The sequence below is a fragment of the Triticum aestivum genome, chromosome 1D (genome assembly GCF_018294505.1).
Source record: "Triticum aestivum cultivar Chinese Spring chromosome 1D, IWGSC CS RefSeq v2.1, whole genome shotgun sequence".
Taxonomy (NCBI): Eukaryota; Viridiplantae; Streptophyta; class Magnoliopsida; order Poales; family Poaceae; genus Triticum; species Triticum aestivum.
In genome coordinates, this window is record NC_057796.1 from 427,683,370 (window position 1) to 427,710,961 (window position 27,592).

Consider the following 27,592-nt stretch of genomic DNA (forward strand, 5'->3'; position numbering starts at 1 on the left):
TTAGAAAAGGGTCAAAACAGATAATTTGGCCTCTGCTCGCGCCTGGTGGTGGGGTGGGGATGCGTCATGCGTGGCCGGCCTGCTTGTCGATAAGCTGCATGTCAGGGGCATGGGGCTCAGGGCGCTCTGTGGCGGTGGCTGCTGGGTCGCGTCCATCGATTCGGTCGCTACCTTCTGCTAACACGCGCTGTCAGGCAGGCAGGCAGGCTCTCTTCTGGGCATTATGTTGCAGCGATGCAGTCATGCATGCTGATGCAGCCGCAGCCGCAGCCGCGCGCCCCGATGGTGGGTGAGACACTGGCCGAGAATAATCAACGGCCCAGTACTACTACTACTACTCAAGATGATGAGCGCATGCATGCATGCATGCATGAGACCTTTAGGTAAAGTTTCTTTTTACTATGCATTTTACAAGGTGTCCCCGTGAAACGCCTAAACTTACGCACCATACGTACCTAGTGATTTATGGAGAATGGATGGACCAGATGTATCACAAGGTAAGCTGCTGTACATTCTACTCCCTCTTCCCTTTTATAAAACGTTTTACGCATTTTAGACACGCACAAAACAGTTCAAACTGGGTTGGCTAAAACGTCTTATAAAAAGGAACGGAGTGAGTAAATATTATCATTCGTAAAGCCGTGTTCAATTGCGCACGTAGTCCTTCTCAAACCCATCAACTCTTTCCCTTGCCCTCTCATGTGTCTCCCCCTCTGTCTACCAGGCAATCCATTGAGCTACGAGCTAGGGTCAGCGATTTTTTCTCCGTCGCCTCTGTCTGCTCCATTGGGGTTCCCCTCTATCTTCTCCGTGCCGTCGAAGCACCAGTGCCCCTCCTCTCCTCTAAAATGGCAATGCCAAGAGAGAAAAATTATGTTCCTCGTGATCAAAATACACAAAGAACTCTTCTACTGCTAGGAATTTGCAGCATCATCAAATTGTAGACCGCAACATCGGCGATGGTAGTGCCAATACAAAAGAGTGCGGGCTGGAGTTCCGTTCGAGAGGGTGCCCCGCTCCCCCCTCCCGCTCCCTAGGGTTCCTACCCGCTCCCCCCTCCTCCCCCCCCCCCCGCCGCCGGCCGCCGGCCGCGAGCCTCTCGCTCCACCTCCCCCTCCCTCTCCCCGCCCCGTCCGCTCGCCCCCCTTCCCCTCCCCCCCGCGGGCGACGGGCGGGCCTCTGGCCCCTCTCCTCTGCCCCCACCTCCCCGGCCCTCTTCCCCCGCCGCCGCCGGCGTGGTTCGCCGGGTCATGCCCGCGCGGCGGCGGCGGCGGGCCGTTCTTTCCCCGCACGCGCATGGGGAGGCGCGGGGGCCTCCCGATGGCGGTGGTGCTGCTCGGCGACAGTGGATCCCGCGGCGGCATGGCCCCTTGGGTGGCGCAGTGCCGGGTGGCGGCGGCACGGCTGCTTGGCAGGGGGGCGTCGCGGTGGCTGGCGGCGGTGCCCTCCCGGCCCAGATCGGGGCCCTTGGGCCCCATCTGGGTCTGGCCGGGGCTCCTCTATGGAGTCTCCGGCAGAAGGCGGGGCGACTCATGTGGGGAGTGGCAGCGACGGCGGCTCGTGTACTGCAGCACGGTGACGGGGGCTTCACGAGCCCGTTTCCGGCTCGGCCGGGCACATCCGGGCCTTCGGCACGGGGCGAGACATGGTTTCGGGGGGGGGGGGTGGGGGAGCTGGAGCCGGCACGAGCACCGGTCGTGGCCATGGGCCACTTCTCCTCCTCCCCTTTCCCCTGGTCGATTGGGTCACGGGTGCCTGGTTTGCCCCTGTTGCTACGTCCGTCTGGTTCCTGCCATGGGCGGTGGAGGCTGTCCCCTCCCGCGTGGCTGTTATTGCTGCCGCTCCTCGTTCCTGGTTACCTCCTCTGTTCCTGCCGGTCTCGCTTCGTTTGCCATGGTGAGACGGCGATGGGGAATGCACGGCCGTGGTGGCGCATGTTGGTGGGCGGCGTGTTTGGTGGCGCGCGATGGATCGTCTGGGGTCATGGGTGGTTGGTGGTCAGGAGAAATCCTTGTCGGCTTGTCCGACACCGACGCGGTGACGCCTGTGGGCGCCGCCATGCCTTCCTGAAGGGCGTCGGGTTTGCCCCTTCCCCCGCACCCCTCTGCGAACCGGGGGAAACCCAAGGACTTGTCCGTGCAGCAGCGTCTTCGGCGTCGCGGTCCTTCTTGAAGGTGTTGCTTGGTATGCGGCGGTCCGGAGCGCTTGGAGTGTGGTGGAATTCTTCGGTGGGCGCAACGGTTGTGGGTCTCCTTCGTTTTCGTTGATCCGTCGCTGTTCGCATTGTTTCTTTTTCTGTTTTCTCTTTCGTTTCTTTTGGGCGTGATTGTGTTGCTTCCGGCCCAGCACCTATCATTGACTGTATCGGTGATGGTTTCTTTGTAATACAAAGCGGGGGAAAACCCTTTTTCATAATACAAAAGAGTGCAGGGTCGACTGCACCAATCACTAGGCGGTATCATCGTATGCCCCAAACATTGCGTAGGTTTTCTCTGAAAAATAGATGGATGGTGGGAGGAGAATCCGAGATAAAGGGGGGACCACACCGGATGGTGGTTGCAACCATCCAATACATCGACTTCTTCGTCTGCTCGTCGTCTGGTACATACATGTACATGAGAGGAGAAGGCAAAGGGGAAGAGATGATGCGCTTGGGAAGAACCGTTCACATAATTGGGCAATTTTGTGCGGTCCAATATGCAAAATGTACACGCGGCCCACCTTGTGATAACATCCAACCCCTCTATTTCTCATCTACTGGCCCATAGTCCATGGGTGAATCCGGTTGATCAGTTCAAAGGTTTCACAAGATATGTCGAAGTTTCACCTTATGAACTATGTTGATTAAAAAATGACCTAGGTGTATAACTAGAGGTATTGCGAAGTAGAGAGGCTACAACATATAGAAAAGGACAAGGTGATATTTCTAAGGCCCTACCAACCCCATCATGTGACATTGCCATGTAATGATGGAAACACTTAGATGTACATAAACGCCACGTATTGTTTTTCCATCATTTGGACAAAAATACAGAAGGACCACCCAACCATATGATATTAGACAAAAAGGGTGACATCATTTTCTTTGGTTTTCTTAGTTGCACAATCTCACGAAGATGATACATAGTGTCATGTAATCTTTATAACAAAAAATGGATTTGATAATGTATTATGCTTCTTCTTCCTAGATACAAAAAAATAAACCAGTGCATGCACTATGAAGGCCCTAGTAATGTCATTAGTTGTCATAGACAGTACATTGATAGTACAGTATTAGGGATAACATGATAAATGAGGTATATTGCTACTTGTCAGGCGGTCGAGAAATAACTATTTGTAAGTCAATACTAAGAATCATTTGATCTGCTTGGCTAAGAATCGTGTAAGTATACATGGACTGGAAGTAACTATTCCCAAGTCGATTGAGAAATAAACACTAATACAAGTTTAACATCATTCGTTCATTCGGGTTCTATTTTGTATATGGATGTAAGATCATTGTCTTTCCTATTTCTCTCTATTTCCCTCCAAATTTTTAAAGAATCTTCAAGCACCTCCAAATTACTATACTAGTTATCTCCATCTTACTATACGAAGGATAGAAAGGCATGGTGGTCCAGCTAGCTATTGGGTGCTGATCAAAAGAAGCATGGTCCCGTGCTATATGGAGTAGCCTCCTAGGTTCTGGTGGTGGAGGATTTGTAAAGGTTCTATGTATGTTGGTGATATTGGGAAAGAGACGTCGCATATGGGCCAACAAATCTCTCTAAGTTTTCAATGCATATCAGAAAATACATATACTGTCCCCGCAAAAAAATGAGATATACTAACACACAGTCTTACTTAACAAACTCGCTGAAGGAAGGTGACGATAACATCGTTTATGCAGGTTATGCTGTAAATCAGTGGTAGCTATACCCTGGATACACATACCACATACACATACACATACACATACATACACACGTACGTATGCAGTAGATAAATTAAGTTTGCATTCTTCCGTGGGGTGGGCTTTACAAGTAGATAATCTTACGGTCTGTTTATTTGGAAAAATAACTTGGTTCAAAGTGCGAACACTATCCTACGCAAAGTAAAAATATTGAATTTTTTTACTTTTCCAATGGGATAACCCCCTTTCCAGTAATTCCTCAACAATAAGCAAACTTATGATTGCCATATAATATACAAAAGTAAATGTTTTTAAGGTCTGAAAGATTGGAGCAAACCACACATTCGAAGCATTTTGCAGTCTTATTGAGATAAATTCACTGTTGTGTTAACCCTAGCTTTAGTGTACATGTACGGTAATTATACTCCCTCTGTTTCAAAATATAGCGCGTTTACGTTTTTCGAGATTCAACTTTGATCATAAATTTAACCAACGAAATCGACTGTGGCAGGAGCAGAAATTATATAATTGAAACTTCTTTTGAATACGAATTCATTGATATAACTTTTGCTTCCGCCGCAGTCGGTCTCGTTGGTTCAATTTATGGTCAAAGTTGAAGCGCGGGAACCGAGGACGCATTATATTTTGAAACAAAGAAAGTATATTTAGCACTGCTAGCTAGTACTACATTAGGCCTCTCCCAATGCATGGATGCTTAGATGAGGTGCTAAGTGCATTTAAAATCATAGCAACTAGTCTCCCCAATGCATAGGTGCTTAGCTTGGGTAGCTAAGCTTTCCACATGGAATTGTTTAATAATTAAACTCTCTCATGTATTGGTTGGTAGCCTTTTTACATAGGTCTGCGTGCTTAGCACCGTTTCTTCCTGGGTCACCATAATGCCATCTCTCCTCTTTAATTGCTTTGCCACATCACTTTTTTGCCTATGTGGCGCCCTTAGCACCTGTACATCTTGGAACACTGGGAAGGGCCTTAACCCGTCTCAGTCTCTGTATGTTCCTTAATTAATTTGATGTGACCGCGCGACTTCTCATACGTATCTACAGGGTTACTCCTACGGTCCTACCTCTATCTACTCTGTATGTTCCTTAATTAATTTGATGTGACGCGACTTCTCATACGTATCTATAGGGTTACTCCTACGGTCCTACCTCTATCTATCCTCCGGTCTAGTATTGACAACTATACTATCACTTCTGCTGTTCTGCTACCGGCTGGCGAGCACCGAGCTTACCATGCGTCGTCTCGTGCTGAGACCACTCACAGTGAATATCTCTGTCCGGCCGGCTGGAGTATACTTGACGAATGGAGTAGCACGTAGGTATCGTACGATCCATGGTAAAAAGGACGGGCCAGCGCGAAAGCTGCTCATCATTTAGTTGCTGCCAACGAGCACCACAAGTTGTTCTCACCACTGCGAGCAGCGAGCGACCTCCCAGTGTAGTACTAGTCAGCTATCATCAACAGGAGCAGCTCTTCCCATCCATCTAGGGTTTACACGCAGATTATCAGTCGCCGCCCGCCAGCTCCCTCTCTCCCGCAGCTAGCGGAACTTCGGTGTGCACGGAGGCAATCGGCCGGCCGGGGCTCGCTCGCGTTCTTCCTCAAAAGCTCAGGCAGCCAGGGTCACTTCAGCTCAGCTCGCCGCCGCGCCCTATTAATTCGAGGCGATCTGATCTGCGGGGAGAAGCTGGCTTCCCGGCTGGCCGACGATTTCTCATGCTTGTAAGTTGCGTTTATAATTGCTTTCTTGGTGGATCTGCCCAGATTCTGTGATTTCCCGGAGTGTTTCGAGCTCCTTCTTGAGTCGTAGATCCTCAGATTAATTGGCTAGGGTTGCACTTGCGCTTGGAATCCTGGACCCACATGGAAATCTCAGATGATCTCGATCTGATTTTGAAGCTCCCGTGGTTTTCAACTTTTTTTCTTCCTTTTCCCTCTCGCGGTCTCGCCTCCTGTGTCCTGTCGCTCTTCACTTGGTATTTCCGGCATATGTTGCTAATTTTCTGCCCGGATTTGATGCTTACTAAATGAGTGTACGCGAGGAGCGAGGATGTAATTCAACTAAATCCTTTCAGCAGGTTTTCAAAGTACATATATTTCCTTAATTGCTACTACTAGCAAGCTCACTAAACTCAGTCAGTTAGTGCAGGTGTGAGCCTGTGATAGCAGCGTATGTAGGTTCATTCATCCATAAATCCGTGTACAGTGGACAGTGGTTGTAGACTGTAGTGCGATGGATACATGCCGCTACACGTACGGACGGCTACAGTATCCTTGCCACAGCGTTCTTGTTTCGATGCGGCGCTTTGTCTGTCACTATGTGTGGCGAATAAAGCTGCAAGTGTTCCTCAGTGGCTCAGTCAGTGATGCTGAAATCAAGAATCGATTGATATGATCTACTACTACGACAGGGCGAGCACATACGCACTGTGATCGATGCATATGCAGCAGGCCATATCATCATTACCTTATGCTTGATCAATCGACTGCAGGTGCATGCGACGATGAGCGCCTTGAGATGATAAGCGCCGGCGACCATGGGAACGACCGCCGGAAGTTCGAGCCGGCGGCGGCCTCGCGGCACTGGTCGGCGTCCACGGAGTCGCGGATCGTGCGCGTGTCGCGCGTGTTCGGCGGCAAGGACCGGCACAGCAAGGTGAGGACCGTCAAGGGGCTGCGCGACCGCCGGGTGCGCCTCTCCGTGCCCACGGCCATCCAGCTCTACGACCTCCAGGACCGCCTCGGCCTCAGCCAACCCAGCAAGGTCGTCGACTGGCTCCTCAACGCCGCCCAGCATGAGATCGACAAGCTGCCGCCGCTCCAATTCCCGCCGCACGACGACGACCTCCTGCTCTCCGCCCACCACCACCACCATCACCTGCAGCCGACCTCCTCCATGACGTCCATGGCCATGGCGCCGCCGTTCTCGCACGCCACCGCCACCGCAGCCGCGGCGTCCATGATGGTCGTCGACGGCGACAAGGCGGCGCAGGCCCACGACGGGGGCGGCGATCTCAAGGGGTTCATGAGCCTGAGCAACTCGCTCGGCCTGGTCAACGGTGCCGGAGCCGCCATGCCGACGCTGGCTGCGGCCCAAGCCGGGTCGTACCACCACCACTACGCCGCTCATGAGGCTTGGAGCAATGGCGGCAACAATGTCCACGAGCAGCTGGGCGGCCATCGCTCTTCGCCTCATGTGGTGCCTCACCACGGCTTGCCGTTCCCGTCGCTGCTGTCCTTGGCCCCGGTGTCTCAGTTCGTCTTCTACACGCCGGAGGGCGGCTTCGCCATGAAAGACGTCGCCTCCGATGGTCAGTTCCCCGTAGACAACCTCGGCGATTCGCAAGGCCAGCTCTCGCTGAGCTCGCGGGGAGAAGCTTTCTTCACTCAGGAAGCCAGGGTTGATCGATGAATCACCTACGTCGTGGGCATCTGCATGGTCTCTAGCTGCTCCAAGAAGGTGCTTATAAATTAATAATCCATAATGCTCTGAGGAGCAGTATTTTACTGTCTTTATAGGTAAGTTATGCTGTGATTTAAGAATACTTGAGTGGGGATTATTTGGGAGTATTGGGTGTGATGATCAAGTTAAGGTTTTTGCAGCCACTGTGCAATGCAATTCGTTGCTTTTTTTACTACAAGAAGTAATCGTTCATGTATTGACTGGCTTTGTGTAATAACGATCTGGGATTTTGCTTGGGAGTCTCTGCTTAATAAGTTCATTTTTCTCTTGTGAGTTTTGTATCTCCATTAATCTATCTTTGTAATATGATTGGTGCGTTGTTGTTTGCAACTCTTTCATGTTCTTACAATCCTCGCTTTGTCGTTGGGGTTATACATGATTAATTGGGGAGTTTCAATTTGTATGACTCTTTTCACAAGGACAAAAACAATTTCAAAAAAGTAACATAAAAGTATACTTATTTTGTGCCTACTCTTTCGGGAAACCACCCTCTCATTCTTTAATTATCAGAATGGTCATATCCGAGTTTATTTCATCATTTGGAATTTGAACTTTATATCTTTGACTTGTTTTTAGCTTTATTCATTACTATTTATTTAGCTCATCCCATAGAATTGAAAGCATGGTTCACTCCTACGCCACCCAATATAAACGGGACTAGTGTGATTTGTCATTTAAATGGATCATTCAAGATTTTGTGACCCACAGTTGGGCACACAGTGCCAATTCGATCGGTTGCAGTCCTGAACATATTATATATGATATTTAAAATTATAGTTGAATAAAACCTATAATTCCTATAAGCAGTTAAGCATAGTGCTTTAACAATTTAATAAGAATTTAAAAATAAATTAAAATAGAATGATTTAATTGGTACACCAGTTTTACTGAACATTTTGCCTATACAATGCTTGTTTGACCAAAATAGATGTTACAAAGTGCACAATCAATAATTAGCATCTGATGCACATAACACTAGGAGTGCTATTTTATTTAGCGAGGTAAAACAGTTTCACCAATGTTAAAAAATATTTCATGGTTGAATTTTTAATAATTCATGCATATATAATCAAAGAAGTAACAATCAAAATTATATCAAAGGCTTTGCAAAAGAAAAACATCATTTATTTTGAAGCGTTTGAGAAGGAAAATGGCTTGATTTTAATCGGTGCTTTAACAATTTGTTGAGAAGCTAAAGAAATGTAATAGTTTGTTTTTAATTGGTGCCCCATATTTGAACAATGGTTTGCAACTGATCAATAAAACAAGATATAATTTTATCAAGTAAAAAAATGCCGGTGTTATTAAAAATACTTGCTTAGTGATATAACTTTTTATTAGCACTTACGTGTAATCAAATAAGTAAAAACCAGAGTTGCATAGCGAAGATTTTGCAAAAAGGAAAACACCATTTGTTTTGAAGCGCTAAAGAATAAAAGAGTACACATTTAATACATATTTTATTTTTCATGACAAGAATATATGTGTTTGTTTCACCAGAAAAATATGTGCAAGTACTCCCTCCGCTCCTTTTTACTACACACATAAGATTTGTCTAGAGTCAAACTTCTCATATATTTATATGAAAAAAATTCAACATCTATGATACAAAAGTTATACATTATAAAAATTAAATTCATGACATATCAAATGAAATTAATTTCGTATTATGAATATTGATATTTTTTTATAAAGTTGATCAAATAAGAAGTTTGATTTCAGACAAATCATATATGTAGAGTATGTCTTGCGAGCAAGAAGTGTGTGCTTTTACTGCTGTGATGCATAAATTAATTAAGGTGCCAAGAGAAAACAACAAAGGCTGTGTTATTTTCCTTGAAAGGCGGAGACTACAAAGGTTGTCAGCTTGTGAGAGCATCTACAACCGCTATACCAAAAAATCGACATCAAAACGCCCGCGGACGCGCCTGACGCATCCGATGACAATGACCGGACATCACACAAAACTGTCCTCCACAGCCATGAAACTTAAACTTCATACCTCAAATCCATAATACACATTCAAATAAAAGCCTACATACTATGTATATAGGTAAAACTACTCATCGTCGGAGATCTCGACGATGTCCATTCCCGATGCCGGGTTGACGGTCCTGTGGAAGCTCCGGCACCTCCTCCGCCTCCGTCTCGGCGTCCAGTTCAGCGAATAGCGCCTCCGTCGCCACCTAGCCTCGACGCAGGCCTCGTCCTGCATGAACTCGAGGATGGCGGTCCGCTCCACCATCTCCATCGCTTGGGCGGCCTCGTCCTCCGCCTCCGCATCCGCCATGGCGTAGCCCGCATCCCCCTACTCCTTTGGCTCCGCAGCCTCCTCCTCTATGGGCTCTGGCTCCGGCTCCTCCTCCTCCGACGGCTCCGGCGAATCCGGAGGAAGGCCGGTGGCAAAACGAGGAGCCCACCTCGCCTGATCTGCTCCAGCAGCTGCACCTGGCGCTTCGGAGTGAGCATGGTGTAGGTGATGATCCGGCGCCTCGGCATCGCAAGTGGCAGACGGAAGTGGAAGTGCCGGCGGTGGAGAGAAGAAAGGGGAAGAAATGGGGCAGGATAGGGTTCTGCTGGCGCCGTCCGGCTTAAATAGCCGGTTTCCTCCCTCAGACGGCACGCAGGAGTGGCGCCACGCGGTGCGGAGCGGACTAGGCACCCGTCAGACCAGCGATCTCTCCGTGTCCTGGCGTGGACCTTACCGTTAGTTCGACGTGGCGGGCGTGCCCGGGCGCGTTCGGGCCTTCCTATATCCGCCTCAGATTTGAACCGGATATGAGGAGTGTCAGTCAGTCCAGCCGTTTGGGCCGGCTATGAAAAGACCGGTTAGGCGTTTTTGCTTCCGGAAAATGACGGGGCAGCGGGTATGGGGTACGATTGTAGATGCTGTCATACCCATGCGTCTCATTTTGGATTATTCAGCCAGGTTCACGTCACTAGCCTTCAACAAGCTAGTTGCCCACGAGGGTAACGGCCCGGCCGTACGAGGTCGACCAGCCCACTTGAATGCCAAATTAAGCACCGTAAAACCTCTCCCACTCGCCGCCGTAGGACCAGAATGGCGTCATCCTCGATCGACCTAATTTAAGGATGGAAGGAAAAATGTGAAGGGCTTTGCAGTTCATGGCACTGATGCATCTGCGAGGACGCATGGGTGGAATACACATGGATGTCTGAATTCTGAAGTGAGCAACATGCGGCTGGTCGACGGCTAGCTCACCCGACCTCAACGCCGGCCGGCCATGGCAGCGAGGCTCGGAGCAGAGCGCCGAGTGGCCATGGCTAGCCACGTATGTGGGGCAGAATGAGCGAGCAAAAGTCGATCGAGTGCGTCGCTAGACCTTGGACTTGGATAGATACCACTGCAGCTAGCAGCACATGCGTAGGAGAAGGACTAAAGCTATAGCCGGCCCGCCCTGCATCAGCATGCATAGGCCTGTAGCCACTGCACTGCAGGTCTGCAGCTAGGGTTGCATGCATGCGGCACTTGAGGAGCTGCACTCCTGCGGTGCTAATAACATTGGGCCGGGCAAAAATAACCACAATGCAGGAGCCGTATGTAGGTCTGCAAATATGAACGCCATCGCTATAAAACATGCAACGCTCAAAGCGACTAGTACGACTGACTCGGTGGAAACGTGCATGTGCATGGTGTTGGTCTTTGCACTGCACGCGTCAGTCCATGCATGTGCGTTGTGCGTGGTACACCGTACACGAGATGTGGGTCGCTGCCTATACGCTATACGGGATGTGTGTCGACGATCAGTGCCTCACACATCACTGCATATGCGCGGCGCAAAACAGTGAGGCTAAGCTAGGCGCGCCGATAGCAGTCTAGCATAGCACCGGTCAGGGTCCGCGGAATTGTGTGGAGTACTAGGTACCTCCCCACCTTCACATCATCAACAGGAAGCTATGGCTATTGCTGGGTACTGCCTATACGTGACGGGGCCTGAGATCTAGTATCATCTGCGCGGCAGCTCACAGTGGAAGACTGGCAGTTCTCATCGCTGTCTTTAATGCCGTGCTTGTGATTGTCCTGTCTCTTAAGAATTCATGCATACAACCATCGCTCGGTATGTGGCGTTCTTGGGCCTGGGGGCAAATCGAACCGAGAAAGTCCTTCCGTTTTACGCCACTGGATAGGTAGGTGGCTGCTCTCCCCCGCAAACAAAAAGGTAGGTGGCTGCTCAAGGATATGACGAATGCTCGTATCTATCCCCCCCTGAGAATGAAAAATTTGTATTACTAAACCACAAAAAGATTACAATCAGCAGAGGCTTAGCTCAACCGCAATAGAGGGACAAGAGCCGATCCAAGTCATGGTTCTACCCTCACCACGAGCGAAATTTGCTAGACTATCGCTAACCTTATTTTGCAAGCGGCTGACATGAATAATACAATTTTCTCAAAGAGACAAGAGATATCTAATCTCTTTAACTAAAGAAGCATAAATCGATCATCTTGGTCTCGTACTTGGATCAACTTAACTGCAACTGATGAGTCCAACTCAATAATAACCGGGAATCTATCAAGCCCTTTCCTGTGAGTTTCAATTATACCATAAGGGTGTTCTTGGGATTCCTAAAAAATTTACTCACACTATTTCAAAATATAAGGTGTATTACTTTTTTGAAAACTCAAACCTCTTTAAGTTTGATCAAATTTGTAGTAAAATATATCAAAGTCAATAATATCAAATCGATGTCATTAGATTCACCATGAAATAATTTTCCATACAATTTTTGTTTAATATTATGGATGTTGATATTTTTTACTCTGAACTTGGTCAAAGTTGCAGAAATTTGACTTTCCAAAACAACTAATACCCCTTATATTTCCGAACTAATTGAATATTTAGTTTGGCGGGTGGGGAGATGATTGAGTGTGTTTTATGTTTATTTGTAAATAATGCGGTGTGCCTTTCGTGGTGTGATTCTGTGTTATCCGCTAATCAACCCATATTTATGTGGGAAAATTTGTACATCGGTGGCTACATGTACTATATTGGTGTTATAGTATCACATGGCGGCGCTTCTTTTTTCTAGGTGATGGGAGGGCGCAGGGTTGATATGTTTTTATAGCTGGTTACTGCTGACTGATTTGAAAAATCGCTGGCTCAATCCAAAATTGAATACCTCAATCGAATGAAAGATCTTCAGAACTAGAGAGTAGTGAATTAAAGTAATAAAATGGAAGAGCTCCTAAAGAAATTTGTTGACCGGTCAAAATCGGTGACCCAATTCTAAATTGAAGACCTCAATTAATTATAAGGCCTTCAAAATTAGGGAGCATAATGTATAGTATAACAGAATTGAATGAGAGAGCTATGAGAAGTTGCTGACTCGGTCAAAATTGGGTGACCTAATATCAATTGGAGACCTTAATTGGTTGTGATGTCTTCAAAACTAGGGAGCATAGTGTACAATATAGAAGGGTTGGGCGCGCTTTGCTGAGCCATTGTTGTTCTTGGGTTTCTTACAAAAAAACCTTGCCCTGTTTCAAAATACAAGGTGTATTACTTTTTTGAAATTTAAACCTTTTAAATTTGATCAAATTTATAGAGAAATATATGAAAATCGATAATTTCAAATAAGTATAATTAGATTCATCATGCAATGAATCTCCATACTTTTTGGTTTAATATTGTGGTTGTCGGTATTTTTTGCTCCGAACTTGTTCAAAGTTATAGAAATTTGACTTTGAAAAAGCTAATACCCCTTATATTTTGGAACTTATATAATATTTAGTTTGTCGGGTGGCGGAGATGATGGAGTGTGTTTCTTTTTATTTATAATACAGTGATTTGGTGGGCCTTTCATGGTGTGATCCTGTGTTATCCGCTAACCAACCTATATTTACGTGGGGAAAGTTCTGCATCGGTGGTTGCATGTATTATATTGATGCTATAGAATCACATGGTGGCACTTTTTTTTTCTAGATGGTGGGAGGGGTACACGGGATTTACATATTTTTATAGGCCGATTGTTGTTGATTGATTTGGAAAATTGTTGACCTAATCAAAATCGTAAACCAAATTCAAAATTGTGTACCTCAATTGACTTAAAGAGTTTAAAAAATTAGGGAACATAGTGAATTAAAAGAGTTGAATGAGAGAGCTCCTTATTAAATTGTTGACCCGGTCAAAATCGGGCGACCCAATTCTAAATTGAAGATGTCAATTAATTGCGTGGCCCTAAAAATTCGAAAGCATAGTGTATAGTATAAAAGAATTGAATGAGAGAGCTTTGAATTATTGGCTTGGTCAAATCGGGTGACCAAATTTCAATTGGAGACCTCAATTGAATATGGGCTCTATAAAACTAGGAAGCGTAGTGTTATAGAGGATACTTCATGTTAGAGCATCAACAGCCGATACAACTAATCCGGCCCCTCGGAGGGGCGCGTCTGCAGCCATCGACCAGGCATCCCTTATTTTGCTCCGTGTACCTCACATACGGCCCCTTATATTCATGCAACTCATGCAATCTACTCCCTCCATGATGAAATATATTTTGTAACAGATGGAGTAAAAAATAAACCTAGTAAACCCATTAAGCGTCGCGTGAAGGGCGGCCAACTAGCTATGCCATGTGGCGCAAGCTGGTTGGCTTCGGTTGAAAAAGCTTTTTGGGATATTATTTTTAGATGGAGGTAAGGAATTTTCTAAATATTTGTTTCCTTTTTAGATGGAGGTAATGATCCCACACATTCTTTAAAATGGAGGGCTACGCAAAGTGACGCTCGCTGGTAGGCTGCGTTGATGATTTTTTCTTTTCTTTTTTACTTCTTTTCTAGTTGAAGGTAATGATTTTTTTAATTGTTTTGTAGATAAAGGCGAGGACACCGTCTATTTTTTTTAAATAAAAATACGTGCACAACTTTCTCTCAAGCGGCGCCACAGGATGGCGCCCCAAACACTAGTTTAAGATCAATCATCACATCCTTTAATGATGTGTATCTAGCTCCCCCAGGCTGCTCAGGAAGGACAGCTGCACATTCAAAAAAAGTGAAATACTCCTTTAAGAAAATCACATGCGGCCGTGCGCAAGAAGGATTGCTTACCAACAAGAAATTCGCACGCTTCCCTGTTTTCCTTTTCGTCAACAGCTAGTTTACGACTCTAGTCTCCTAATTTTTTGGTCTTGCTGGTCCTTCTCGGCCTTAAGCTGATCATATTATTCATTTTTGTGGGCATGAACCCGGAGGCCAGCTTCTTCTTGAGTCTCGGCGTACCGAGCAGCTTCTCGAGCTTGCTTCAGGTCCTTTTCGAGTTGACCTATCGTCTCGGCTGCTAGTAAAAAGGCAAAAACATTAAGCTATTAAGCCATATTTTAGTCACCATGGTTTTTGTAAATCACAATCTTGCGGTGTCCTCACTCTATGATAGGAGGAGTAGCGAGGCACGTACTTGCATTGTTGCTACTAAGGATAAAACGATGGGATTCAGACATATTATTTGGTCTTGCTTGGTATACATTATGTCATCATGCTTCAAGCATTACTCTATTTGTTATGAACTTAATACCTTCAGATGCATACTGGATAGCGGTCGAGAGGTGAAGTAATTGTAGTAGATGCAGATGGATGCCAATCTACTTGTCTCGGACGTAATACCTATATATTGATCATGCCATGAATAACATCATAACTATCGAAAATCCATCTCTGCACCCGGGCTCATCTGCACCCATGCTGACGAAAAAAATCAAAACAAATACTAAAAAATTCAAAATATTCTAAATTGTTTTTGTGCGGTAGACAATTTTATGCGTCAGGTACGCTCCAATTTTCAAATCATTTGGACATATGAGGAGCTCTCAGCAAAAAAGCCTGTAAAAATGTTTACTGTTCATGTACTGTTTTGGATCGATTTGTCTTTTTTTGCTGAGAGCTTATTAAATTTCCAAATGACTTGAAATTTTGAGCGGGTCTCACGCATCAAATTGTCTACCACCCAAAACAAATTTGGAATTGTTTCAATCACTAGTGCAGAACAGGGCTTTAGCGCCAGTTTGTAAGGGCCTTTAGTGCCGGTTCCGCAACCGGCACTAAAGAGTGGGGACTAAAGCCCCCCCTCACTAGTAGAAAACAGGGCATTGGTTCGGCCCTCGTAATACCATTAATCCCGGTTCGCTCACGAACCGGGACCAAAGGAGGCAACTGTCCCGGTTCGTGAGCCCAGGGGGCCGGCCGGGCCACGTGGGCCACTGGTCCCGGTTCCACGCACGAACCGGGACCAATGCGCCTCGCCCCTGGCCCATGACCATTAGTCCCGGTTTGTGCCACAAACCGGGACTAAAGGGTTGGTCCTCGTTGCGGTCAGAGTTTAGTCCCACCTCGCCAACCGAAGGACGCTCACACCGGTTTATAAGCCCGTCCCTCTCTGCCTTGTTGAGCTCCTCTCAAAATGAAAATAGATGCCCTTATACAGGGAATTTGACCTAAATTCAGAGTGAATTTCTATGAAATTCATAGAAATTTATTATGAATTTAGGTTGAATTTTCTCTATAGGCGCATCTATGCTCATTTTTTTATGTTGGGGTTGGCGATCTTTACAGACTTTTTGTGTGTTGAATATGCACCATTCAAAATCAGTCTCTGCTTTGAATGGTTCATTTTGAACACACAAAAAGTCTGGAGTTCAAATAAGTTCAAGAAAATGAAATCCCTTTTGTAACAGATGAGTTTTCGTCCGAAACCCTGATACTTCGAAAGAGATTGTCCATTTTGTTCACGAAGTGCATCCAGCTTTTGCCGTAACCCTCTCAACTTTTTAGCACATGCTATGTGGGTGAAATGATGATACCATGCCAACTTTCAACCTTTTCAGAGCTCATTTGTAGGGCTTTTCAATTTCAGGGTCATTTAGCTCAAAACAATCCGTCACTGCATGAAAAATAACAAATGAAGTTAGAAAGGGTTGAAAATTGATGATGTGGCTTTGAATGGTGCATTTTGAACACACAAAAAGTCAGGAGTTCAAATAAGTTCAAGAAAATGAAATCCCTTTGTAACACACGAGTTTCCGTATGAAATCCTGATACTTTGAAAGAGATTGTCCGTTTTGTACACGAAGTGCATCTAGTTTTTGCCGTAACCCTCTCAACTTTTTTGCACATGCTATGTGGATGAAATGATGATACCATGCCAACTTTCAACCTTTTCAGAGTTCATTTGAAATGCTTTTCAATTTTAGGGTCTTATAGCTCAAAATAATCAGTAAATGCATAAAAATGGTGCATGAAAAATGACAAATAAAATAAATAAGTAATTAGAAACAAAATAATATAAAATTTATTAAAATATATAAGTAGAAACAAAATAAAATAAACTTTAATAAAATTTATGAAACTAAAATTAACAAAGTATTTTCTATTCAAAACATTATAAGAAACCTCTAGTATTATTGAAACTAAAATTATATAAAATTGTTGCAACTAAAATTATCGAAGTATTTTCTGTTCAAAATCATTAAAAGCAAAAAGAATTTTCATAAAGAACTTTTTTTGTTAGAAACTTTAATAGCAAAAAGAATTATCATAAAGTAAAATAAATAAGTAATTAGAAACAAAATAAAATAAAATAAATAAGTTTTTTGTTGTAAGTAGAAACAAAACAAAATAAATAAAGAAAAAAATAAAACAAAAAAACAGGCAAAAAATAAAAAATATGCCACCTACTGGGCCACCACGGCGTGAATACGACTAGAAACCCGTCGATGGTCCAGGATTCAGGCCCGCAGAAGGCCCAGTAAGCCCATGAGGCATAGCAGTGACAATTAGGCCTGTAAGCCTGCAATGGAGAGGAGCTCGAGAGGGGTGCGGCAGTGGGGCTTATAAACCACTGTGCGCCCCTCTCAACTAGCGAGGTGGGACTAAACTTTCGACGCGGGCGCAGCAGCACAAGGCCTTTGGTCCCGGTTGGTGGCACCAACCGAGACTAAAGGTGTGCATTGGTACCGGTTCGTGGCACTAACCGGTACCAATGCCCCCCTTTAGTCCCGGTTGGTGCCACCAACCAGAACCGAAGGCCGCCGCTTCCCGCCCTTTGGGCTGCTGAAAAGAGGCCTTTGGTCCCGGTTGGTGGCACGAACCGGGACTAAAGGTCGCATTCGTCCCGGTTGCTGTCACGAACCGGGACCAATGCTTCGTCTATATAACTAGCACTTGTGAAAATTTTCATTCAGTTCGTCTTCCCCGCCCCGACGACGCCGCCAGGCTGCCCCTTTGCGCCTTGCCCTCGCCGTCGTCGCCCTTCCTCTGACGTCGTCCCGCGCCGCCCAGACGCCGTCGCCGCCCCGCGCCCCCTGCCTCCTCGTCGCCCGTCGCCGCGCCCCTCACCGTCGCCCCCGTGCCCTGCCTCCTCGTCGATCGCCGCCCCCTTAGTGAGCTCATATGAATTTTCCTAATTTAGATGTGTAGTTAATTTAGATGTGTAGTTTAGATGTGTAGTTAATTGAGTTGTTGTAATTTGTTCATAAATGAATATGCAAAAGTTAGAAATTTTTCTGTTCATAGATTTTTTGTGATATTATTGTTGAATATGTAAATGTTTGTGTGTTCATATATATGCAAAGAATATGTCAATTTTTTCATAGAATTTTTATAATTTTTTTCTGTTGTAATTTTGTTCATAGAATTTTTATCTTGTTCATAGAATTTTTCTGATTTTTTTCTGTTGTAATTTTGTTCATAGAATAAGAAGAGAAAGTGTTTAATAGAATTAGTTAGAAAAATAATAGAACTAGTTAAACTAGTTTATTTTTAGTAAGTACTACTTTATTCTATTTATAGTAAGTGCTTAGTAGTTGAACTAGTTGATTTAATAAAACTAGTTGATTTTACTATAGAAGTAGTTTATTTTTAGAAAGAAAATTAATAGAACTAGTTTATTTTTTTAGTTAAAGCAATTATTCCCGCATCGACGTCGACGATGCCAATCCCGCATCCTCGTCGTCGACTCGGCGGAGGAGGCCGACTTGATCAGAGGGGCCATGTCCGGGACTGGGCTCCGCCGGGCTGGTTTTGGGAGGTGCTACCTTCCGGGGGCGTAGGTTGGTGAGGAGCCAGCCCGTCATTGACCCGATCCTTGTTTGGTGGCGATCGCGTGGGCTAGTGATGGTGCCGAGGCTTCCGGACACCGCGGAGGTGGTACGTCACCGTGTCAGCGAGGAGGACGAGCACGTCTGTCGCTACATGGTTGCATTGGAGTGCAGGTTCGACAATACCTGGCAGGTTCTTCAGGGATCTCACTGGAGCTATGATCCTGTGATGGTTCCTTCTCTTTGGGTATCCACCGCCCGCGCCGATACCCGTCAGGCGCTACGGTTCTAGCTGTACTAGTGATGCTATATGTATGATAGTATTCGAGGTGTATTAGTGATAATATCCGACGATGTACGGACGCATGGAGATGATGTAGTTTTGCTTATAATTGAATGCATCCTAATTTGAATACTACTTTATTTTGTGATTTGATTTTGCTTATTGAATGCTCAAATTGGAAAACTACTCCTACTTTGAATGCTAAAATTGGAGAGCACTATGCAAGGCGTATGCATATGATTAGTTGATAGCTTATAGGGTTTTTGTTTTCGCGGAAATCTAGGAGCTCCCCTCCATCATCCCCGCCGCCGTCCCCGTCATCGACCCCCTCCGACCTCGAGGTGAGACCAGCCACGAATCGGTTTTATAAAGATAATTAAACGATATTCCGGGTTGACTTTAAGTCTATTGAGTCTCCACCATATATGAGAGGACGAAGAATCCCGACTGTTGTCGTGGGGGTAGCTTCTCCTTCGTTCCCGTGTGCTAGACAATTTGGTGTAATGCACTCGGGAACGAAAGGAAGGAGCTACCATCACCGACGCTCGCAAATGTCTGAGAGGAATCAGTGAGGGAGAGTTCCACCATATATATATGAGAGGACGAAGAATCCCGACTGTTGTCGTGGGGGTCGCTTCTCCTTCATTCCCGTGTGCTAGACATTTTGGTGTAATGCACTCGGGGATGAAAGGAGGAGCGACCATCACCAACGGTCGAATGTATACACCACGTGAGCTGAGAGTTTTCAAGAAAAGCCTCGACAAACCGATAGTCAACCTGTGATGAATAATAATGATCTAACTTAGGTTTTTTAGTACATATATTTACTTGTAGATGTTTAATATTTGAATTATCAACATAGGAAATGTCGTACTCGGACGACGAAAGTCTCCCGGGGGAGTGCGACTGGTGCCACGACGACCGAGGTCTGTGCGACATGCCTCACCTGGACGAAGATCGGCGCTTCAGTATTAAGCTGGAGGAGACCTTCGATGTTGAAACGGTACGCAACGACGACAAGTGTTATTTTTTCGTAATTAAGCACGACTTCAACTATTTCAACGTGTACTTTTCATCTTTTACAATTCGACTAGCTTATCCCATGCCATGCAAGACGCTACGTCTTGGAGAGGATGGGTTTTGAAGACCATGAAAGTATGGAAACAAAGAAAATTCACCTAAGGACCCATCATGATATAGATTTTGAAGTAAATCTGTATAATTCTGAGAGCGTAACCCATTTTGGTTGCAAAAATTGGGAAGCATTTTGCAAGATGTATAGTTTTGATGAGGGTATGCTTGTCACCATGGGTCTTGGTGATCCTGACATCGAGCAAGACAATATGGACATTTGGGTCCTTGTTGATACGCCTCCAATTCTACCGCTATGTGAGTTTCTCAAACATAGTTATTACCTAATTTATATTGTTCATTTCAAAATAGTTGACAGCTTATTTTGATTGTTCAAACAATGTGCGGAACATGGTAGACAGAACCTACTACACCGATGGCTCTGAGTTAACTTATAAGGAGAAAACTCATCTGGTCGGATTTTGTACTGATCTTGAGAATTACAATATCTATTGTAAAACTCCTCCACATTATGGTCAATACGTGCCACTAGTGCACGTGTTGAACTACGGTAACTACTATGGAGATACCCTGGTAAGATTTCTTACTATTATGACATCCGTGCATCTTTTGCATACTTCTAAAACTAGTACATCATTGCTAACTATGAAGTTATTACTATGTTTTTCAACAGATAATCCCAGAGGATTGTGTGCCTCATTTGATGTATCAGAATGGTAGCCTTGATGTTTTGAACATACAACCAGGTCATCCTACGAATCTCAACTGTCCATACCGGATTTCTAAAAGAAGTGGAGACATGAAAATCAAAGAATGGAAAATATATATGGACAGTCGCAAGGAGGTTCTTGGAAGCAAAAGGAAGCGAAGCGCAAAAATTGGAGACATGATGATCTCCATTCTCCATAATGGAGAGTCGGGGTCTATATTCTTTTGTGCTATTTTACCTCAAATAGGGTATTTAGGTCCTACCTAATACTGATGATCATGTGCTAAGAACAATTAAGTAGGGTTGGTTCGATGACTATGAGGATGATGATCGTATGACTTGTTATTAATAACGAGTAGAAGTTGTATGATGATGATTAGTAGGACTTGTTATTATGATGATGCATGATGCGGGCATGAAGAGTTATTATATATCACTGGGTGAAATGAACATGGATTGGAATGAAGTGAAGGCAACAAGCATGTGCTGCATATCGAAAGTAGTACTAATCCAAACTTGATCAAGTTAGGATTAATATTACTTTCGACATGCACCACATGTTGCCTTCACTTTAATCTAAGCCATGTTTAGGCATAGCAGTAGCGTTGGTAAATCAAGCACGGAAATAAGAGAGGACAGTTCTCTCTGTTAGCTAGCTTACACACCCTAAATTACCCCCTAAACCCTCCCCCCTTTCAAAAAAACAAAACCCCCAGCCACTGAAATGATGACGCGTGGATGCCTTTTGGTCCCGGTTGGTGTTACCAACCGGGACCAAAGGCCCTCCTGCCTGGGCTGGCCGCAGCGGCCACGTGGAGGCCCATCTGTCCCAGTTCGTGTAAGAACCGGGACTAAAGGGCTAGGGCATTAGTAACGACCCTTTAGTCCTGGTTCAACAACCGGGACAAAAGGCCCTTACCAACCGGGACAGATGACCCTTTTTCTACTAGTGCCTTTAGTACCGGTTCATCACGAACTGGCGCTAAAGTGCCACCACGTGGCACGAGCCAGGCCCGAGTGCGTGTGTGATCAAGTATAATATGGATATGGCATATACTTGATCACTTAGCTAGGATCCATCCAGCTGAAACTAATCTGCAGTTTCTTTCATAAATGATATAATAACTCATCATCATCATCATATTAATATAAAAACTCTTGCATCATATCATCAACAACAGTATACTAGCTAGCTAAAAATCATCATAGTCGTCATTACCACTATTTAATCATCATAGTCATTACCGCTATCTAATCACCACCAACACTAGCTTAAAGAAGAAACATTCACTTGTACCAGAAGCAAAGATATCATCGAGTTCAACATGGTCATGATATTATAAGCGTTCATAACACCACAAAAGCAAATCACTCTTTGAGATTAAGTTCAGGACAAAGAACACGGACATGAGAGGACAAGTACTAAGAGCATGAACTAGCTAAATCACTCCTGCTGCTCTCTCTCAGGTAAAATAGCATAGAACATGTATAGCTCTCCTGATTCATCAGACTGGAGCATGCATATGAACCTGTCTCCTAATCGTGGGCTGCGCTTCTCATTGCTGCCCCCTAGTACTTCTCTGGGATCGTTAACAATTTTGCTCCAAACTTTCACTATTAAGCATTCATCGGTTTTAGAAATCCTGAATGCACTCATGTGCAATGTAGGATATCTTGGCCGTAAGCTAACCATTGACATGCGACCTTTAGTCTCGATCCATTGAGGCACAACTGTCATCGGGAGTCCCTGTTGAAGAACATCGTATAGTAATTAATATACTTAGCAATGAAAGTTTAGCAAAAAAATAATGTATGCAAAAGATGCACTGAGGACAAATAGTAAAAATCTTACCATCTTTTCTAAATAGATGTGACCGTAGTTCAATACGATCACTATTGGTCGCACGTTTTGAGTACTAACATTTCTAAGTGCAGGAAGAAAATTTGTCTTGACGGTATGAAGATCCCCAAGCCATGAAACATAATGACTTATCTCCTCGCAGTTTAGTTCAGCTCCAGGACAGTAGTAGGTCCTGTCTACCAAGTGCCGGACATGTTTGCTTGAATGGAAATAAGCTGTCAATAGAAATTAGTTGTCAACTATTTTTGAATAAACAATATCAAAGACATAAATATGGTTGAGAAACTCACATAATGGTAGAACTGGAGGCGTCTGCACATCGACCCAGATGTCTCTATTACCTTCAATATCATCTTCTGGACGAATATCAAAGGTGATAACCATATCAGGCTCAAATGCATAAGCCTTGCATAGTGCTTGCCAAGTTTTGCATTCAAAATAGGTGTACGTGTCTGCATTGTATACTTTGACGTTGAAAGTATAACCATGCTCGGTTTTTAGGTAAACTCTCTTTATCTCCATAGTTTCCATAGCACTGAAACCTACCTTATCCAAGAAAAAAATTCTGGCATGGCAGGGGATGTGCTAGTAGAATAGTGAAAATTTAAAATTTTAGGTTGAAGCAAATGAAGCATATATATAAGTCATGCTTAATTACGAAAAAGACTTGTCGTTGTGACTTACTGTATCCACTTCGAAGGTCTCATCCAGCTTGATGCTGAAGCGCCTATCATCAACAAGGAAATTTCTGTCGCACAGGCCGTGCCGGTCTTCACAATATTCGCACATAATGAAATCTTTTTCGTCGTCAGACGACATTTCCTATGTTCATATAGGTGAAACATTAAACACTTACTAGTTCTATTAATTTAACTACTTCTATTAATTCAACTAGTTCTATTAATTCAACTAAGCATTTACTAAAAATAAACTTGTTCTATTAATTTCTTACTAAAATAAAGTAGCTAGTTCTATATAGTATTATTTTAATTAGATCATCAAATCTCAGATACCTAAATTTTCTTACTAAAAATAAACTAGTTCTATTAATTCAACTAATAATTCACTAAAAACAATCTAGTTCTATTAATTTACTTACTAAAATATATAAAGTAGCTATATATAGTAATATTTTAATTAGATCATCAAATCTCAGATACCTAAATTTTCTTACTAAAAATAAACTAGTTCTATTAATTCAACTAAGAATTTACTAAAAACAAACTAGTTCTATTAATTTACTTACTAAAATATATAAAGTAGCTATATATAGTAATATTTTAATTAGATCATCAAATCTCATATACCTATTTTTTTACTAAAAATAAACTAGTTCTATTAATTCAACTAGTTCAACTAAGAATTTACTAAAAATAAACTAGTTATATTAGTTCAACTAGTTCAAATAATCTCATATACCTAAATTTTCTTACTAAAAATAAACTAGTTCTATTAATTTTCTTACTAAAAATAAACTAGTTATATTAATTCAACTAGTTCAAATCTCATATATATATACCTAATTAATATCTAGCTAATTCATCTAGCTAACAATTGACATTAATATTTAACAACTTTTCTATCTAATTCATCTAACATTCTTATCTACGTAATTCATGAAACATTAATCTAAACAATAGAAAACAGAAAATAAGTAAAAAAATATGTGTGAGTGTGTGTGTCTCTGTGTGTGTACGAGCGGGGGGGGGGGCGTATGGGCGGCGGCGCGAGACGGCGACGCGACGGGGACGGCGCGACGACGGGCGGCGGGCCGGGGGCGACGGCGCGATCAAGACGGCGACGTAGTACGGGGCGGCGGCGCAAGACGACGACGACGGGCGGCGGGGGCGGCGAGCGATGGGCGACGGCGCGGCGGCGGCGGCGATGTCGCGCGAAAAAGTTGGAGAAGAAGTGGTGGTCGATGAAACTGAATTTTTCGTAAGTATAGGAGGGGCCTTTAGTACCGGTTGGAGCCACCAACCGGTACTAAAGGCCAATTTTGGCCGGGTTAAGCGGCGGGAAACGTCCGCCTTTAGTACCGGTTCATTACCCCAACCGGTACCAAAGGCCTACCCATTAGTACTGGTTGGAGCCACCAACCGGTACTAATGGTTGTGTGCTGTCACCCACGGTGCACTATGTTTAGTCCCACCTCGCCGAGCGAAGGGCAACCGCACTGGTTTATAAACCCAGCCGCGGCTGCTCCTTCCAACTCCTCTATATAGCAGGCTAGTGGGCCTAACTAGGGCGCGCTGCCCTGTGAGCCTGCCGGCCCTTCTGGGCCTGAATTTGCACACCCTAGGTCTGGCAGGCCCACTGGGCAGCGCCCCAATAATTTTTTATATAGTTCTTTTCTGAGTAGTTTTTTTTGATGTATTTAGTTTCTTTGTGAATATTTTTGCTTTAGCTCTCTAAACAAATTGGTAAACGATGACGTCGCTTTGAATGCTGCATACTGAATGCAAAAAATTCAAGAGTTCAAATAAGTTTAAAAAACATTGAAGTGCCCGTGTAACTGATACTCCGAAAGAGATTGTCCAGTTTGTACATGAAGTGCGTCCAGTTTTTGCCGTGACCATCTCTACTCTTTCGCACATGCTATGCAGGTGAAATGATGATACCATGCCAAGTTTCAACATTTTCAGAGTTCATTTTGTTGTGATTAACTGTTTCACGGTCATTTAGCTCTCTAAACAAATTGGTGAATGACTGAAAAACAACAAATGATGTCAGAACGTGTTGGAAATTGATGACGTCTCTTTGAATGCTGCATACTGAACGCAAAAAAGTCTGGAGTTCAAATAAGTTAAAAAAAATAAAGTGCCCGTGTAACAGATTAGTTCTTGTCCGAAACCCTGATACTCCGAAAGAGATTGTCCAGTTTGTACACGAAGTGCGTCCAGTTTTTGCCGTGACCCTCTCTACTATTTCACACATGCTATGCGGGTGAAATGATGATACCTTCAACATTTTCAGAGTTCATTTTGTAGTGATTTTCAATTTCACGGTCATTTAGCTCTCTAAACAAATCGGTAAATGACTGAAAACAGCAAATGATGTTAGTACGTGTTGGAAATTGATGACGTCGCTTCGAATGCTGCATAATGCCGGCTCAAAAAAAGTCTGGAGTTCAAATAAGTTTTAAAAAATGAAGTACCCGTGTAACAGATGAGTTCTCGTCTGAAACCCTGATACTCCGAAAGAGATTGTCCAGTTTGTACACGAAGTGCATCCAGTTTTTGCCGTGACCCTCTCTACTCTTTCGCACATGCTTATCGGGTGAAATGATCATACCTTCAACATTTTCAGAGTTCATTTTGTAGTGATTTTCAATTTCACGGTCATTTAGCTCTCTAAACAAATCGGTAAATGACTGAAAAACAGCAAATGATGTTAGTACGTGTTGGAAATTGATGACGTCGCTTCGAATGCTGCATAATGCCGGCTCAAAAAAGTCTGGAATTCAAATAAGTTTTAAAAAATGAAGTACCCGTGTAACAGATGAGTTCTCGTCTGAAATCCTGATACTCCGAAAGAGATTGTCCAGTTTGTACACGAAGTGCGTCCAGTTTTTGCCGTGACCCTCTCTACTCTTTCGCACATGCTTATCGGGTGAAATGATCATACCTTCAACATTTTCAGAGTTCATTTTGTAGTGATTTTCAATTTCACGGTCATTTAGCTCTCTAAACAAATCGGTAAATGACTGAAAAACAGCAAATGATGTCAGAACATGATGGGAATTGATGACGTTGCTTCGGATGCTGCATAATTCCGACTCAAAAAAAGTCTGGAGTTCAAATAAGTTTAAAAAAATGAAGTGCCCGTGTAACAGATGAGTTCTCGTCCGAAACCCTGATACTCCGAAAGAGATTGTCCAGTTTGTACACGAAGTGCGTCCAGTTTTTGCCGTGACCCTCTCTACTCTTTCGCACATGCTATGCGGGTGAAATTATGATACCTTCAACATTTTCAGAGTTCATTTTGTAGTGATTTTCAATTTCACGGTCATTTAGCTCTCTAAACAAATCGGTAAATGTCTGAAAATAGCAAATGATGTCAGAACGTGTTGGAAATTGATGACGTCGCTTCGAATGCTGCATAATGCCGGCTCAAAAAAAGTCTGGAGTTCAAATAAGTTTAAAAAAATGAAGTAACCGTGTAACAGATGAGTTCTCGTCCGAAACCCTGATACTCCGAAAGAGATTGTCCAGTTTGTACACGAAGTGCATCCAGTTTTTGCTGTGACCCTCTCTACTCTTTCGCACATGCTATGCGGGTGAAATGATGATACCATGCCAAGTTTCAACATTTTCAGAGTTCATTTTGTAGTGATTTTCAATTTCACGGTCATTTAGCTCTCTAAACAAATCGGTAAATGACTGAAAAACAACAAATGATGACAGAACGTGTTGGAAATTGATGACGTCGCTTTGAATGCTGCATAATGCCGGCTCAAAAAAAGTCTGGAGTTCAAATAAGTTTAAAAAAATGAAGTGGCCCGTGTAACAGATGAGTTCTCGTCCGAAACCCTGATACTCCGAAAGAGATTGTCCAGTTTTTACACGAAGTGCGTCCAGTTTTGAAGTGAGTGGCGGCCGACGGGGGAGGACTGGCGCGGGGGATTGAGGGGGAGACCGAGTGAGTGGAGAGAGTGAGGGCGTAAACATGTAAAAATATACATAAAAAATACATTGATTATCAATGATCTTTTTATGTACAATCTGACTTGTCAATATGAGTCCTCAACAGTTTAGAAACCGGTGAAGACTCATATTGAGTCCACAAATTCTACACATAGAGTTCAATGAAGACCAAATGCTTGTGATAGTTTGAGAAAGTAACATATTTAAGGTGGTAAAAATCTTGCTAGGGGAGCGAGGTGGGACTAAAAACAACCTGCCACAACCTCTTTACTACCGCTTCATCCCACGAACCGGTACTAAAGGTGCTGGCCGGACCCCAGCCTCTTTAGTACCGGTTCATGGCATGAACCGGTACTAAAGGTTCGCACTGTACCGGTACTAAAGATCTCCTCCCACCTAGCCGTTTGAACCGGCACTAATGGACACATTAGTGCCGGCTCAAATGCAAACCCGGACTAATGTGTCTCACATTTGACCCTTTTTCTACTAGTGAATTTGTTTTGAAGTTTTTACGATTTTTTTTCTAACCGGGTGCAGATGAGCCTGGGCACCAAAACGCCCTACTCCATAACTA

At 44.0% G+C, this 27,592-nt stretch overlaps 1 pseudogene; it reads left to right on the forward strand.

Annotated features, from left to right (window-relative positions):
• The first annotated feature begins 5,253 nt into the window (after window positions 1-5,253).
• On the forward strand, window positions 5,254-7,652 carry LOC123182614 (transcription factor PCF6-like; annotated as a pseudogene).
• Window positions 7,653-27,592: the final 19,940 nt, after the last annotated feature.